This window comes from Dendronephthya gigantea, unplaced genomic scaffold, assembly GCF_004324835.1.
Source record: "Dendronephthya gigantea isolate DGI-Jeju-01 unplaced genomic scaffold, DenGig_1.0 000121F, whole genome shotgun sequence".
Taxonomy (NCBI): domain Eukaryota; kingdom Metazoa; phylum Cnidaria; class Anthozoa; order Malacalcyonacea; family Nephtheidae; genus Dendronephthya; species Dendronephthya gigantea.
Window position 1 is genome coordinate 59,604 of NW_021163131.1, and position 15,858 is coordinate 75,461.

General features: G+C 35.6%; 1 long non-coding RNA gene across 7 annotated transcripts; it reads left to right on the plus strand.

The window, feature by feature from the left end:
* Window positions 1-2,772: 2,772 nt before the first annotated feature.
* Window positions 2,773-15,440, plus strand: LOC114535577. 7 transcript variants are annotated; one of them, XR_003688327.1, is made up of 9 exons: window positions 2,773-3,155; window positions 4,323-4,365; window positions 5,174-5,222; window positions 6,212-6,260; window positions 7,255-7,303; window positions 9,333-9,381; window positions 10,552-10,653; window positions 11,817-11,889; window positions 15,364-15,440. It is a non-coding gene; the product is annotated as an uncharacterized LOC114535577 (long non-coding RNA). The 7 variants fall into 7 exon arrangements; XR_003688322.1 differs by lacking the exons at window positions 6,212-6,260; window positions 15,364-15,440 and adding exons at window positions 12,910-12,983; window positions 13,210-13,577; XR_003688321.1 differs by lacking the exon at window positions 6,212-6,260.
* The last annotated feature ends 418 nt before the right edge of the window (window positions 15,441-15,858 follow it).

Sequence of the window (15,858 nt, forward strand, 5' to 3'; positions counted from 1 at the left end):
TCGCCCAAATTTACAAGCAATATTTTTTAGCAATTTGTATTTTTTGCTTACATGCAAGTATACGCTGTGTATCTTATCTTGAATACTATCGTAATTTTTACTTCTTCAACGTATAATATAATTTTAATAACCAATTCAAAGAAAAAGGGTATTCTAATTTCCAGCAATATCTGTCGTAATAATGGATTGAAATTAGTTATGTTCAGTACATATAAAAAAAAACAGAGACAAAAAAGGACAAGCATGCATTTGACCAATAAAACAGCGTGGTCATCCTTTTCAGACCATGGGGGAGTATACCTTTTTCCGGCGGCCATATTCGATGTTTGCAAGTTGCAACTTTATATAAATGTTTGTATAATATATGAGCACCAAACATGCTTGAAACTTTACATAGCACCAGAATTAGACCATTAAACCTGCGTGGTTATCCATATCAAAATATTTAACATCATATAAGCATGGTTATATTAATTATAATAACTTGTAGGTACACCACGTAAGTATTAAATACTGCAAAGCTTTCGGTCCGTTAACCCGGACCTTCATCAGTGCAATTACTTGAATACTTGCAATTACGTGTATTCAAGTAATTGCACTGATGAAGGTCCGGGTTAACGGACCGAAAGCTTTGCAGTATTTAATACTTACGTGGTGTACCTACAAGTTATTATAATTACTAAAGTCGCCATGCAATCATACAAGAAAATTATCATGGTTATATTGTTTAATGTTTGAATATGAGTGCCAAACATGCTGGAAACTTTAAAATAATCCTAAAATTGCGAGGCATTTGCGGCCATTTCAGAGGCCTAGGTATATTTCAAAATTTTCGCGGACTCTCCTGGCAGGTGCGCGGTTCAGAGCCCCAGCAATACGAGAAACGCTCCGCGGTCCCTGAATGTAGCGAACGGGCAGCAATTTGACGACCAGGGGCCGGTTGTATAAAAATGTAGTTAACTCTTAATCATAGTTAGTGACAGAATTGACCAATCAGAGTACTGTATTTCTGCTTGAGTTAACTACGAGTTTTATACAACTGGGGCAGGTTGTATCAAACCCGTTCAGCTTAAACGGTGGTTAAGTTCAAAATAGAAAGCAAGTCTATCGTTTTACTCAACAAGCGAACTAAATGTTTTTACCCCTTAATACAAAGATACTGTTTACAACTACGTATTTAGTGCATAATATTCAATTTCACTCATTCAAGAGAGATGTAAGAGTGTTATTTAATTTTGACTTATTCACCGTTTAAGCTAAACAGGTTTGATACAACCGGCCCCAGGCCCATAGTTATTACTTGTTTACGCTATAAATTCGTCATGTATTATAGGGGAGACGAAGTTCTTTAGGTTTGCTGCCGTAGCTAACGAACCTGATGCGAGCGAGAGATCCTAATTAATTTTTATATTGTGAGTAAAAGCCGGTCCAGATTTCCCTGACGCATTGTATTAGGGTGATTTTTTCGAAAACTTGAAACTTTGAAATTATGATTTTTTACTACTCTCTCATAACCGGCTGATTTTCATCAAATTTTTCATTTATGGAGGTTAATGTTTATTTCTTTTAGAGCAATTAAGAAGAAAAATGAAGATAAATTATCGAGAATCAGATTACTAAATTTGTGAAAGTAACAGTGAAACTCCTTTTCCATTCAGTGCAAAATGTCGCGCGATTGAGTTTTTGCGGTAGCATTGAAATATGTTCGCACATGAAATATATATGTTCAATTAAGCTGGTTTTCCACCAGCGAAGCGACTTTATTCTTTTGTTTTGAGCAATTTGTTCCAGATGGTTGCGGTTGAGCGCTGTGGAACAAAAGTAAAATGTCGTTTCGCGTGAAAATAACGCTAGTGCAGGGAAGACTGGCTTTAAGGCAGGGCCTCTTTTAACTATATAACTGGGGGGGGGGGGGCGAATGCTCCCCCCAGCCGGGGTCCCCCGGCCCCACTGCAACCCCCCTCTTTGTCCATGCCCCCCCATTGACGCTTTCTTAAAAGAGGCCCTGCTTTAAGGTGGATTTCCACTTACAGAGAAATAGTTCACTAGCAAAATATTTGAATATTTCCTAACATTCCCTGGTTTAATTTCAAAAGAAAATTTGAAAATATTTCGCTGGCAAACCATTTCTCTGTAAGTGAAAATGCAGCCTTAAGCCTGTTTTCCCTAATGACAGTTTCCAGCAACAACGCGGAATTTTGCTCGCGGAGCGGAATTTTTCTTTGCATGTTCACGATTTATTTTCCAAAAACAAAATCATTTGAGAAAAATAGAAAATATTCCAATCAACGTTTGCCTGGACTGAAAAGAGATGCAAGTAACGAAGGATACCAGGTCAGTAATCGATACCCATACCATGCTCGCTAGGATCGCACTAACTTCACTTTCTCGTGTTAACTTTGAATTGGCGGCTAAAAAACAATGAATTACATAATTGTTTGGGGCCAGGCTGGCTCCTATGATTGCGAATAAGAATTACCCCGGCAAAAGCGAGCTAGTCCGACAAAACCGGGCTTGCCCGTCTCATATGATCGGCCCCCTAGTCCAAATATATTTGTTGCCATTATGGTGGCAATCAAGAGCCAGAGAAAAAAATATATTACTACGCTGAGATTGCGCATAGTAAATTATAATAAAATTTATAATGAAACAATGTTAACAGCTGCCTATATACCCGAGTGCGTAGAAAGTAATTCTATTTTCCATAAATGTGTTATCAATTTTTCAGGGCAATTTTTTTCGGGGGGCATAAACTTCAGGGCCCCCCGTCATTTGACACCCTGACACCCTGTCATTACGCCACTGCAACCACAAGGCAATGAACGGGTAGTCTGCAAAAATTCATCCTCGTCTTCAAGGCCTTTTTGAATCGACGGCGACTCTCGTCGAGTGTTGAGTGGGGTTGAGTGACATCCAGAATCCAGTGGCAGTAATGACAGTGACATTTTGTGACATCCTTGCCTCCAGGTTTCGGCCGCGGCGCGCCGCTGGCGCTTCGGAGTTCGGCTCAGTGGTTCGACCTCGCGGCTTGCAAATAGAATGGCGGTTGTTTTTCTTCAGCAAATGTGAAATGTAAAGAAATATTTCCAGTACTATTTGGTATATGTTTAAGCCAAAAATCTCAAGTTATGCTTTAGTTGCTGGTTTATTGCCAGGTATGTTGTTATTTCTTGGTTGTTGAATAATTTACAACTATAAAATCCGACTTCATTTTAATAAGTATTTGCATGTTTGTGTTTTGAATATTCATGAAGTTAAGATATTATTTATGTGAAAAATGCTCGTTAATACCGTTGAGAATGTTTTTACACCACAGAAAACGACTTTAATATTAGGTGTTGCTGGTTCAATTTTATGGCAATGAAATTGTAGCTTTACTTCTAAAGTCTAAACAACTTTACTTTATACTTGAGTGGTATAAATAATTCTACATGTACATATATCACCTTTCATGTGCCTGAATTCTATATCATTCAAGAACATGTGCCACCTCTTCATGATCTAACCATGCAGCAGTAAGTTCAGTACAACATCAGATCACTTTAAGGTAGCTCTTAGCAAAGTTTTGAGTTTCAAGCTTGATTTGGTCAAAATGCTTACTTGTTACAAAAAGATTGCTTAGCTGTTCAGTTGGTCCATTCAGATGAACTAGATGGTAACTTGGTTGGTCAACCCAGGAAAATACTTACCTGATTTTACTAAATAAATTACCCTAGTTTCTAAAATAGTATGTGTATGCGAGCTCTCATAATCTGTACATGGAAGAAGAGAGGTAAAGAGTGTTCTTGAGAAATATATAAATATTTTAACACAAGATGCTGGTTTAAACTGATAGATTGAAGTAATGCCAATTCACTGTAAAGATATGTGCTTGTTAAATCAAAGAGAATTCTGTATAGTCTCCCTATTTTGGATGTTACATTCTTTATTTCCACCAGCTTTAATTTTAGCCATTTTTGCTGTCACTACTTTTTAACAATATTTTGGAATTTGTAAAGTCTTCAAATAAAACTATAATGATGAAAGGACTCCAACCAAATGTTAACATTCGCAAGCTGGAACTCATTAAGTTTGTTACCCATGTGCACAATTTATGGCTGATTCAGCAAGGGTTACGGCATAGAAAATGTTAAACAGCAAACTCTTACTTTTCTGGAAATTTCAATTAATTTCTAAAAATTTGTGATATGCTTTCTTGTAAAAGACCCAAGATCTGATTGTAATAGCACCTACATTTAATAATAAAGTCATTGAAAAGCATTACTGTTAATCAGCAAAATGTTTCTTTGTACATAGGTTTTGAATTATTCTCTGTTTTCTAGATTGACTGTTATGCAACATGCTCATACCTCTACTGCAAAATTGGTAAGTTATATATTTTCTTCTGTGTGCAAGAAGAACTTTTGTACCTGTAGTATGCTGAACGAGGTTGATGTTTATCAGGCTAGGATTTGTTGACTTAAGACGCACTGGAAGCAGTCAAGGGCAGGGGGGCAGCAACTCAAAAGAGGGCACTTTAAGGCCTGTTTACACTTGTTTCGCAACCACATCAGCGATCATAACTCGGATTATGTATAGTAAGACTGAAAAGATATACATGCAATGTCTATGAATATATAAAAGGCAAGCTGCCCCCATGAACAAAGGGCAGGGGGGGGGGCAGCTGCCCCATGGTTCCAGCACCTCTGGTTGATTTTATCTTTGCATAATACTAATTAAGTTGTTGATGTAGTTATACTAGAAATTCATGCATGAAGCACCCCTTGCCATTTTATAATATGGAATAGCAAGTTTATAATATTAAATGACTCAGTACTGGCAAAGCATCCATAGCAAATATTTTTATGATTTGGTGCAATATATAGTCATAAAATGTGTTTATATATTTGCTGCTGATTTAAAATATATACACTTATTTCCCCTAGAAATAGTCTGCCTATCAAAATTCTTGAGAGATTCTGTTTTAAAAGACACGGTAAAGTTTTAAGTGCGACAGAGTCCCTCCCTCATTGCTGCTACCGTGCTTTAAATGACTTTTAAATACGAAATGCAAGCATATTCTTTGTTTGGCTATATGACAAGCCAAGTGCGTGGCCATGCAAGTTTCTGACATGGACATATTTATTTTTCTTCTGGATAATATAATCATTTAACACAATTCTCTGTTACCTAGACTGACTGTTTCACAGCACATTCGTATACTTTTACAGCAAATCATTTTGGTAAGTTATTTTTCCTGTCTGTGTCTTTAACTCTTAGTTATATATATCTTTTTATAGTGACACTTTATAAACACAGCATAGGCAATATATTTGCTATTTAAGATGAAAAAATATCTATTTTACTCTAATGCTTTTGATTCCTAGGATATTAATTAGTGTTCAAATTCTGTCACCCCTTGATTGTTTGTTCTGAATCAAATGATGGTTGGTTTAGTGCATAAATTGTCTATTGCTGAGTCGTCCCCGTTTGCGACCAATTTTGTTAATCTGTAACTTTATTGTAACTCCATGCATGTTTCTAAAGCGAATTGCTGGCATCTTTTGAACGTTTCTTTGTGTTCTTCCATGCACGATTTTACTAGAAATGTATTCCCTTTATTTGACGATTTTCATTCTTTCGTTTAAATCCAATGCACCACATGGGGCACTGTGCAATAGACCTTTAGACACAAAAAAATACAAAAGAAGACAAAAAAAAATATGCAATGAGCAACGCATGAGCAACTTAAATAGAATTCAATAATGGAATTGGATATTGCAGGGAACATGATTTAAGTTCTTTGAAACTGTATACTGCGAGTTGCATGAGCAGAAGTTAAACTTATTTTGTCACAGACATCATGTTGGCTCATTAATGCATTGGGAGGGCACTGAAACATTGGATCTTTGGATCCTTAGGTTATATAACTCTGAACCCTTATATCTTAAAAGGGTGTAATCTCGCACCTACGCACCTAATGCACCTGTAAATAGTCTGCCTATCAAAATTCTTGAGAGTTCTTTTAAAAGACACAGTAAAGTTTTAAGTGCGACAGAGTCCCCTCATTGCTGCTACCGTGCTTTAAATGACTTTTAAATACAAAATGCAAGCATATTCTTATTTTAAGTGTATGACAAGCGAAGAACGTGGCAATGCAAGTTTCTGACATGGACATATTTGTTTTTCTTATGGATAATATAATCATTTAACACAATTCTCTGTTTCTTAGACTGACTGTTTCATAGCACATTTGTATACTTTTACAGCAAATCATTTTGGTAAGTTATTTTTCCTGTCTGTGTTTTAACTCTTAGTTTTTTATCTTTTTATGTGACACTTTATAAACACAGCATAGGCAATATATTTGCTATTTAAGATGGAATAATATCTATTTTACTCTTATGCTTTGGATTCCTAGGATATTAATTAGTGTTCAAATTCTGTCACCCCTTGATTGTTTGTTCTGAATCAAATGATGGTCGGTTCAGTGCATAAATTGTCTATTGCTGAGTCGTCCCCGTTTGCGACCAATTTTGTTGATCTGTAACTTTATTCTAACTCCATGCATGTTTCTAAAGCGAATTGCTGGCATCTTTTGAACGTTTCTTCGTGTTCTTCCATGCACCGTTTTACTAGAAATGTATTCCCTTTTTTTGACGATTTTCATTCTTTCGTTTAAATCCAATGCACCACATGGGGCACTGTGCAATATAGACCTTTAGACACAAAAAAATACAAAAAAGACAAAAAAATATGCAATGAGCAACGCATGAGCAACTTAAAATACTGTAGAATTCAATAATGCAATTGAATATTGCAGGGAACATGATTTAAGTTCTTTGAGTACTGTATACTACGAGTTGCATGAGCAGAAGTTAAAATTATTTTGCGACAGACGTGATGTTGGCTCATTAATGCATTGGGAGGGCACTTAAACTTTGGATCTTTGGATCCTTAGGTTATATAACTCTGAACCCTTATATATTGGAAGGGTGTAATCTCGCACCTACGCACCTAATGCACCTGTAAATAGTCTGCTTATCAAAATTCTTGTGAGATTCTGTTTTAAAAACACGATAAAGTTTTAAGTGCGATAGAGTCCCTCCCTCATTGCTGCTACTGTGCTTTAATGACTTTTAAATACAAAATGCAAGCATATTCTTATTTTGGCTATATGACAAGCCAAGTACGTGGCCATGCAAGTTTCTGACATGACATATTTATTTTTCTTCTGGATAATATAAGCATTTAACACAATTCTCTGTTTCCTAGACTGACTGTTTCACAGCACATTCGTATACTTTTACAGCAAATCATTTTGGTAAGTTATTTTTCCTGTGTCTGTGTTTTAACTCTTAGTTATTTATATCTTTTTATAGTGACACTTTATAAACACAGCATAGGCAATATATTTGCTATTTAAGATGGAATAATATCTATTTTACTCTTATGCTTTGGATTCCTAGGATATTAATTAGTGTTCAAATTCTGTCACCCCTTGATTGTTTGTTCTGAATCAAATGATGGTCGGTTCAGTGCATAAATTGTCTATTGCTTAGTCGTCCCGTTTGCGACCAATTTTTATCTGTAACTTTATTTAACTCCATGATGTTTCTAAACCGAATTGCTGGCATCTTTGAACGTTTCTTCGTGTTCTTCCATGCACCATTTTACTAGAAATGTATTCCCTTTTTTGACGATTTTCATTCTTTCGTTTAAATCCAATGCACCACACGGGGCACTGTGCAATAGACCTTTAGACACAAAAAAATACAAAAGAAGACAAAGAAAAAATATGCAATGCGCAACGCATGAGCAACTTAAAATACTGTAGAATTCAATAATGCAATGGGATATTGCAGGGAACATTATTTAAGTTCTTTGAGTACTGTATACTGCGAGTTGCATGAGCAGAAGTTAAAATTATTTTGCGAGAGACGTCATGTTGGCTCATTAATGCATTGGGAGGGCACTGAAACTTTGGATCTTTGGATCCTTAGGTTATATAACTCTTAACCCTTATATCTTGAAAGGGTGTAATCTCGTGCCTACGCACCTTAGTCACTTGTAAATAGTCTGCCTATCAAAATTCTGAGAGATTCGTTTTAAAAGACACGGTAAAGTTTTAAGTGCGACAGAGTCCCTCCCTCATTGCTGCTACTGTGCTTTAAATGACTTTTAAATACAAAATGCAAGCATACTCTTATTTTGGCTGTATGACAAGCGAAGAACGTGGTCATACAAGTTTCTGACATGGACATATTTGTTTTTCCTATGGATAATATAATCTTAACACAATTCTCTGTTTCTTAGACGACTGTTTCACAGCACATTCGTATACTTTTACAGCAAATCATTTTGGTAAGTTTTTTTCCTGTCTGTGTCTTTAACTCTTAGTTATTTTATCTTTTATTGACACTTTATAAACACAGCATAGGCAATATATTTGCTATTTAAGATGGAATAATATCTATTTTACTCTTATGCTTTGGATTCCTAGGATATTAATTAGTGTTCAAATTCTGTCACCCCTTGATTGTTTGTTCTGAATCAAATGATGGTCGGTTCAGTGCATAAATTGTCTATTGCTGAGTCGTGCCCGTTTGCGACCAATTTTGTAATTCTGTAACTTTATTGTAACTCCATGCATGTTTCTAAAGCGAATTGCTGGCATCTTTTGAACATTTCTTCGTGTTTTTCCATGCACCATATTATTAGAAATGTAACCCTTTATTTGACGATTTTCATTTTTTCGTTTAAATCCAATGCACCACATGGGGCACTGTGCAATAGACCTTTAGACACAAAAAAAATACAAAAGAAGACAAAGAAAAAATATGCAATGAGCAACGCATGAGCAACTTAGAACAGAATTCAATAATGCAATTGAATATTGCCGGGAACATGATTTAAGTTCTTTGAGTACTGTATACTGCGAGTTGCATGAGCAGAAGTTAAAATTATTTTGCCACAGACGTGATGTTGGCTCATTAATGCATTGGGAGGGCACTGAAACTTTATCTTTGGATCCTTAGGTTATATAACTCTGAACCCTTATATCTTGAAAGGGTGTAATCTCGCACCTACGCACCTAATGCACCTGTAAATAGTCTGCTTATCAAAATTCTTGTGAGATTCTGTTTTAAAAAACACGATAAAGTTTTAAGTGCGATAGAGTCCCTCCCTCATTGTTGCTACTGTGCTTTAGATGACTTTTAAATACAAAATGCAAGCATATTCTTATTTTGTATATGACAAGCCAAGTACGTGGCCATGCAAGTTTCTGACATGGACATATTTGTTTTTCCTATGGATAATATAATCACTTAACACAATTCTCTGTTTCTTAGACTGACTGTTTCACAGCAGATTCGTATACTTTTACAGCAAATCATTTTGGTAAGTTATTTTTCCTGTCTGTGTTTTAACGCTTAGTTATTTTTCTTTTTATTGTGACACTTTATAAACACAGCATAGGCAATATATTTGCTATTTAAGATGGAATAATATCTATTTTACTCTTATGCTTTGGATTCCTAGGATATTAATTAGTGTTCAAATTCTGTCACCCCTTGATTGTTTGTTCTGAATCAAATGATGGTCGGTTCAGTGCATAAATTGTCTATTGCTTAGTCGTCCCCGTTTGCGACCAATTTTGTTAGTCTGTAACTTAATTTTAACTCCATGCATGTTTCTAAACCGAATTGCTGGCATCTTTTGAACGTTTCTTCGTGTTCTTCCATGCACCATTTACTAGAAATGTACCCTTTTTGACGATTTTCTTTCGTTTAAATCCAATGCACACCACGGGCACTGTGCAATAGACCTTTAGACAAAAAAAATACAAAAAGACAAAAAATATGCAATGAGCAACGCATGAGCAACTTAAAATAGTAATTCAATAATGCAATGATATTGCAGGGAACATATTTAAGTTCTTTGATACTGTATACTGCGAGTTGCATGAGCAGAAGTTAAAATTTTTGCGAGAGACGTCATGTTGGCTCATTAATGCATTGGGAGGGCACTGAAACTTTGGATCTTTGGATCCTTAGGTTATATAACTTAACCCTTATATCTTGAAAGGGTGTAATCTCGCCTACGCACCTATCACTGTAAATAGTCTGCCTATCAAAATTCTTGAGAGATTCGTTTTAAAAACACGTAAAGTTTTAAGTGCGACAGAGTCCCTCCCTCATTGCTGCTACTGTGCTTTAAATGACTTTTAATACAAAATGCAAGCATATTCTTATTTGGCTGTATGACAAGCAAGTACGTGGCCATGCAAGTTTCTGACATGGACATATTTGTTTTTCCTATGGATAATATAATCACTTAACACAATTCTCTGTTTCTAGACGACTGTTTCACAGCACATTCGTATACTTTTACAGCAAATCATTTTGGTAAGTTATTTTTCCTGTCTGTGTCTTTAACTCTTAGTTATTTATATCTTTTTATAGTGACACTTAAATTTATAAACACAGCATAGGTAATATATTTGCTATTTAAGATGAAATAGTATCTATTTTACTCCTAACATCTTTTTCCCTGCAATATATTTTTTAGGATGGAACATGTGAGAAATCCTTTTGACCTTTGTTACATTGACCCATTTAAAAGATCACTATTAAGCAAACTTTGACTGAGAGTTTTTTAATGATGCATGTGGTAAGTTTATTACAATTTTTGTTAACATTTAACAAAATCTACTTGTCACTGTTACACTATGCAATTTTCTTGCAACTCTTAGTGCAATTATAGTTTTGAGGGATGTTAGATTGTAGCGAGTGTTCGAAATTTTAAAAAAGTTAGCAGGTCGTAATAAATGTTCGTATTTGACAACATTAGATGCCGCGGGAGTAGAATTGCATTGCAAATTGTAAGAAAAGTTTGGTGAAGATAGGTAAATTGCCTCTTCACAACAGTTTGTTAATTATAGCGGCTTATATTTTCACTCACGTCATCCCTACAAGTTTTCAACACATCAGGACTTGTGCAAGAACTTTTACACTGTGAGGACTTACTGTACACTCAGGTCCCCATAAAGTCATCCCTACAAGTTTCAACACATCAGGACTTGTGCAAGAATTTTCACACTGTGAGGACTTACTGTACACTCAGGTCCCATAAAGTCATTGCTACAAGTTTTCAACACATCAGGACTTGTTCAGGAACTTTCACATTGCGAGGACTTACTGTACACTCAGGTCCCCATAAAGTCATCCCTACAAGTTTTCAACACATCAGGACTTGTGCAAGAATTTTCACACTGTGAGGACTTACTGTACACTCAGGTCCCCATAAAGTCATTGGTACAAGTTTTCAACACATCAAGACTTGTTCAAGAACTATTACACTGTGAGGACTTACTGATACACTCAGGTCCCCATAAAGTCATCCCTACAAGTTTCCAATACATGCGTGCGCGTGTGCTGCGATTTTATCAAGACTCAGGCGTTCGCGGCGATTATTTCTGTGTTATGGCTAGCCATTTAATTTTGCGAATGCCCAAAAACGAAATTAGTAATTGAACTTGTAAAGTTGTTTGTAAGTTCTTTGTTGTTATAAACTGCATTTTTGATAGTCCCACAAAGTTACGAATAATTCGTAACATCACCCAAAAATTTAGAGTCAAATTTGCAATGAATTTGTTGGCAATTTGCTGGTATATATACGTCTTCACATCCTCATCCAATTCTTAGTTCTCTTAGTTACTCATCAAAATCATCAGGTATTCTTGCGCTAGCTCTTTCCATCAAATCAGAAAGTTTCTTATCCCAGTCAGTTCCACTTTTTGGGTGGGATTACATATGTACGTAAATTTTATTTAGTTACGAATCAGTGCAGCGAACGAGTGTACTTAGCGATCCTTCACAGAGAGGAAATGATTAACCGTACAATAAGGTAACTTGTGACATTTTCCTGTAATAATTTTGATACATGTAAGATATGGGAGGACATTTTGTTTAGTCACGATAATAACTATCAGGACTTGTACTATAATTTTCACATCATTTTTCAAGATAACTAGGATAGTGCAAAGTTAATTTTCATGCCCTCTAAGCAACCAGACGTTTGTCCCTACATAAACATTTAACTTATGGTAGTAAAAATATAAAGAACTAGGTTAAACATTAGTCATCACTCTTAATCAAACCGAAAATTACTCAAAGTACTCAAATTTCGTTAGTCTGGATATTATGGTAGGGCCAAATACGAAGTAAAATAAGTCGTGACTTATTTAAGACGCGACTTAAATAAGACGCGAGCTGGTATAAATAGTTAGATGATTTTTTCGCTTATTATTTCCGTATTTAATGTTGTTGCCGCTCCACGTATCGCTTTTTTTTGCTGCAATTTATCTCTTTATGGTGTCAGCTTTGCTTACATTTTCAGCAATTCTGATTTCTGACTTTTTCGGCCGTTTTTAATTTAATTAAGACGCGTCTAAAATATGAACAGGTAAAATCTCTGTTCTTATCTAAGTCGCGACTTACATGGCACGGGTCTTACCTAACACGCGAACAAGCATTTTGGTTCGTTTATACGACGAGGTCGCATCTTACTTAAGTCGCGTCTTAATTAAATAAGTCGACTCGTGACTTATTTTTCCTCCTATAAATGGCCCTATGGTCATTATAATTATACGAGGTGTTTGCGGCTTATCGTTCGCGTTTGCGCATGTGCTAAAGTATGAAAGTCAATGAATAATTTTCATATGTGTAATAGATGTGTCTGAAGTGTATTTTCGCAAATATATTGCTTCGAGGAAATATTTCAAAATCAAGCGTAAATAGAGATTAAAGTGTAACAAATTGTCTGGCGTTCGAATCCTCGATATTATTTGCGCGCATTTTGTCTCCAGTTCGGAACTGTGTGAAAGACCATAGAAAGACCCGGTATTATAAACTTCATTAAAAACAGGGTGTAATTGGTGCCTTCACAAGTATTTCTGGCGTACAAAGACTTTCCGTATAAATGCTTCGCAGCCCTCACAGGTCAGTCTGGATGTCACATTTATTGAATGTTTATGTAAAATATTACATTTATTTGGTGGAAAAACTATTAGTTACTTTTGATATTTTTTTGAAATTCCATCCTGTTGATTTACTACTTTTGAACACATCATGTTTAAGACTGTTAAACAGGAATAAAAATAATATACTATATCATATTATTCAATTATATATTGGAATAAGATTGATAATTAGAATTCTTCTTTAGGTACCAGTTGTCAAGTCCAGTTATAAGGGCATCATTGATGGAATCTGATTGGTGATACAAGTTACAACCGAAGCAAAATTGAGTCTAACATATCCTCATGTCCCTGCATTTTGATCAAAGGACTGATTAAAACCCATCAGCCAAATAGACTATAGACCAGGAATTGTCTAGCATTTAGAAACAATGACTGTGAGTATGTGGAACTTATAAGACCTGAAATGCATTCCACCTAAAAGAAAACGTATGTCTTACAATAGTAAACCGCACATACTAGTATCCATATAAGTAGATCACTGCTGCTTCAGTGTTTTAACACTGTTGAGTTCTAATTATTATGGCTATCAGGAATAAACAAGTAATTTAAGTCAACGAAAAAACAATGTATTAACTGCTGTGTTGGTATATTTTAATATTTGATGGATTTTCTTACTGAAATAAGATACTACCATACAATTTAACCCTGTATTAATTAATAATATGCTGAGGAGTTTCATTAAAATTTGTAGTTTGTAGCAAGGAATGGATTGTGTGAAATATGTTTTAAGCATTGTGCATTGCAATTTAACTAACAGGTGCCAGGTACCCCAAGTTTTTTTTTTAAATATCTAAAATGATCCTCCCTTTAATAGGGAGATCTATATCAGTAACGCATGGAAAAGGTCCAGAATGTTTTTGATTGCAACAACCATAGCCAGGCACATTTGTATTAAACTGGAACATTTTCTGGGTGTGGTTGATAGATCCACCTGAAAATTCATTGATTGTCCTCTTCCCTGAATTCCATCTCTAGCTCCTTGTCCTGCTCACTCCACAGGTTTTAATTAGAGTATAATTCTGAATCCTATAATATTATAACAGGGTATGAAGGTCAGCCGGATATATTTTATTAACTTCCAAGTTTACTCGAATTGAGTTAGAGGTCATTTAAATTCGGAACAAAATTACTAGAGTATCATCCTTTACCAAAATTTAATAATCCAACAATCATGCACTGTAAACATCAGGGTTGGCAAATCTTCTTATCTTATTTCTTCTTACTGTATATCTTCTTATATTAATGTAAGAAATAAGAAGTTTTTAATTTTAAAAGAATCTTATATGCAACCCTGGTAAACATTATAATATAATTATCTCAAACTTAGATACAATCCTGACAAACTTACCATATGGCCACTGTCGCTCTCTGGAAATTTTAATTGATCATACAGGTATCGAAATTCTCTTCAATGCACTTGCTTGGAGAACACTACCCAAAATTTTGCAGTGGTAGAAATTTCACTCATTCTAAAGCCACTCAGGTTGCGACATAAACGCCGGTTTAATCGGCTTGTTTTTAATGTTTTATTAACGATACACGCACAAAAATTGTCAAATTGATCCACGATATATGTTCCAGTGGTAGTTTTTATAATATTTAAATGTTAGTGATCTAAATGACAATTGTTGAATTGTTTATAAAACTCCACTCCTGACGCGTCCGCCATTTTAATTTAGTTGTGGAATACTTCATGTTGTGCAAATGAACTGGATTAAAAACAAAAAATGTAAACAAAGCCAACCTCGTACCCAGGAACCCAGGGTCTTTTTACCTCCGCCGCGGAGGCCTTGGAGCTTGAAAAAAAGCTCGCACATGCGCAAAAGCGACTGTAATCTAGCTTTAAATAAGTCGCGACTTATTTTTTCTCCTATAAATTATGTCTGTGATGCGGATACTTCGACGCGTAAATCGATACAAAGCAATATACTTATAATCAATACTGTATACAGCCAAAATGATTTGATTACTGCACAAAATGCGCGTTTTGTATGGTATAAATGATTTACTATATGCAGAGTATCAGGTACGGACTTGCTATCGACATAATATAAATTCGTGTAAGAGATGAATCAATGTATAAACTATACAGCGTCGTTTAATTTAAGGTTTCATTGCTTAAGTTTTAAAATTTGTAAAACTGATCAGAATTAACTATTGTCTAAAAATGACTAATCTTTTAAAATCAATAAGAATTACCATGGTTATACATTCGAGTCCCCACAATGTTTACACAAACGTTGCATGGTCCCCACAATGATTACACTCAAATTTTCAAGTCCCCACAACGTTTACACTATGAAGTCCCCATAACGCATGTTTTATGAAATTTTACACAGGTCCCCACAATGTAGGGAAAACTTACGCCATCAGAGGTCCCCACAACGCCATCTGCGTACGTATGTATGTCCGTGTGGACACGGGCTGCTTGAAGGGCCTAGAACGACAACGTGGGATAGTTGTTCATTTTTATATTCTCAAAATTTGTTCTTCGTAACATCTACCTACCTTATAACAATCCGGCACAAAAACGTCCCCATAAAACATCCCCTCCGTAACGACCCACCCTCTTCATAGTGAAGTGAACCCTCCCCCCCCCCCATATTTTAAACCACCCCCTTCCTTATAGGACCTTCCCCTTTGTTAATTAGCCATCTGATTAAAACCACCTCCAAACAGGCCACCTAAAAAGGCCATGCTAAACCGCCTTAAATTGGCTGCCTTTCAACAATTATACTCTCTATCATATCAGTACTAAAATGTAAATAATCCTCAAGTTTATAACAAGCCGCACACCCGCCTCTCTCTCCCTCTGAATTAACCCTTTTCAACAT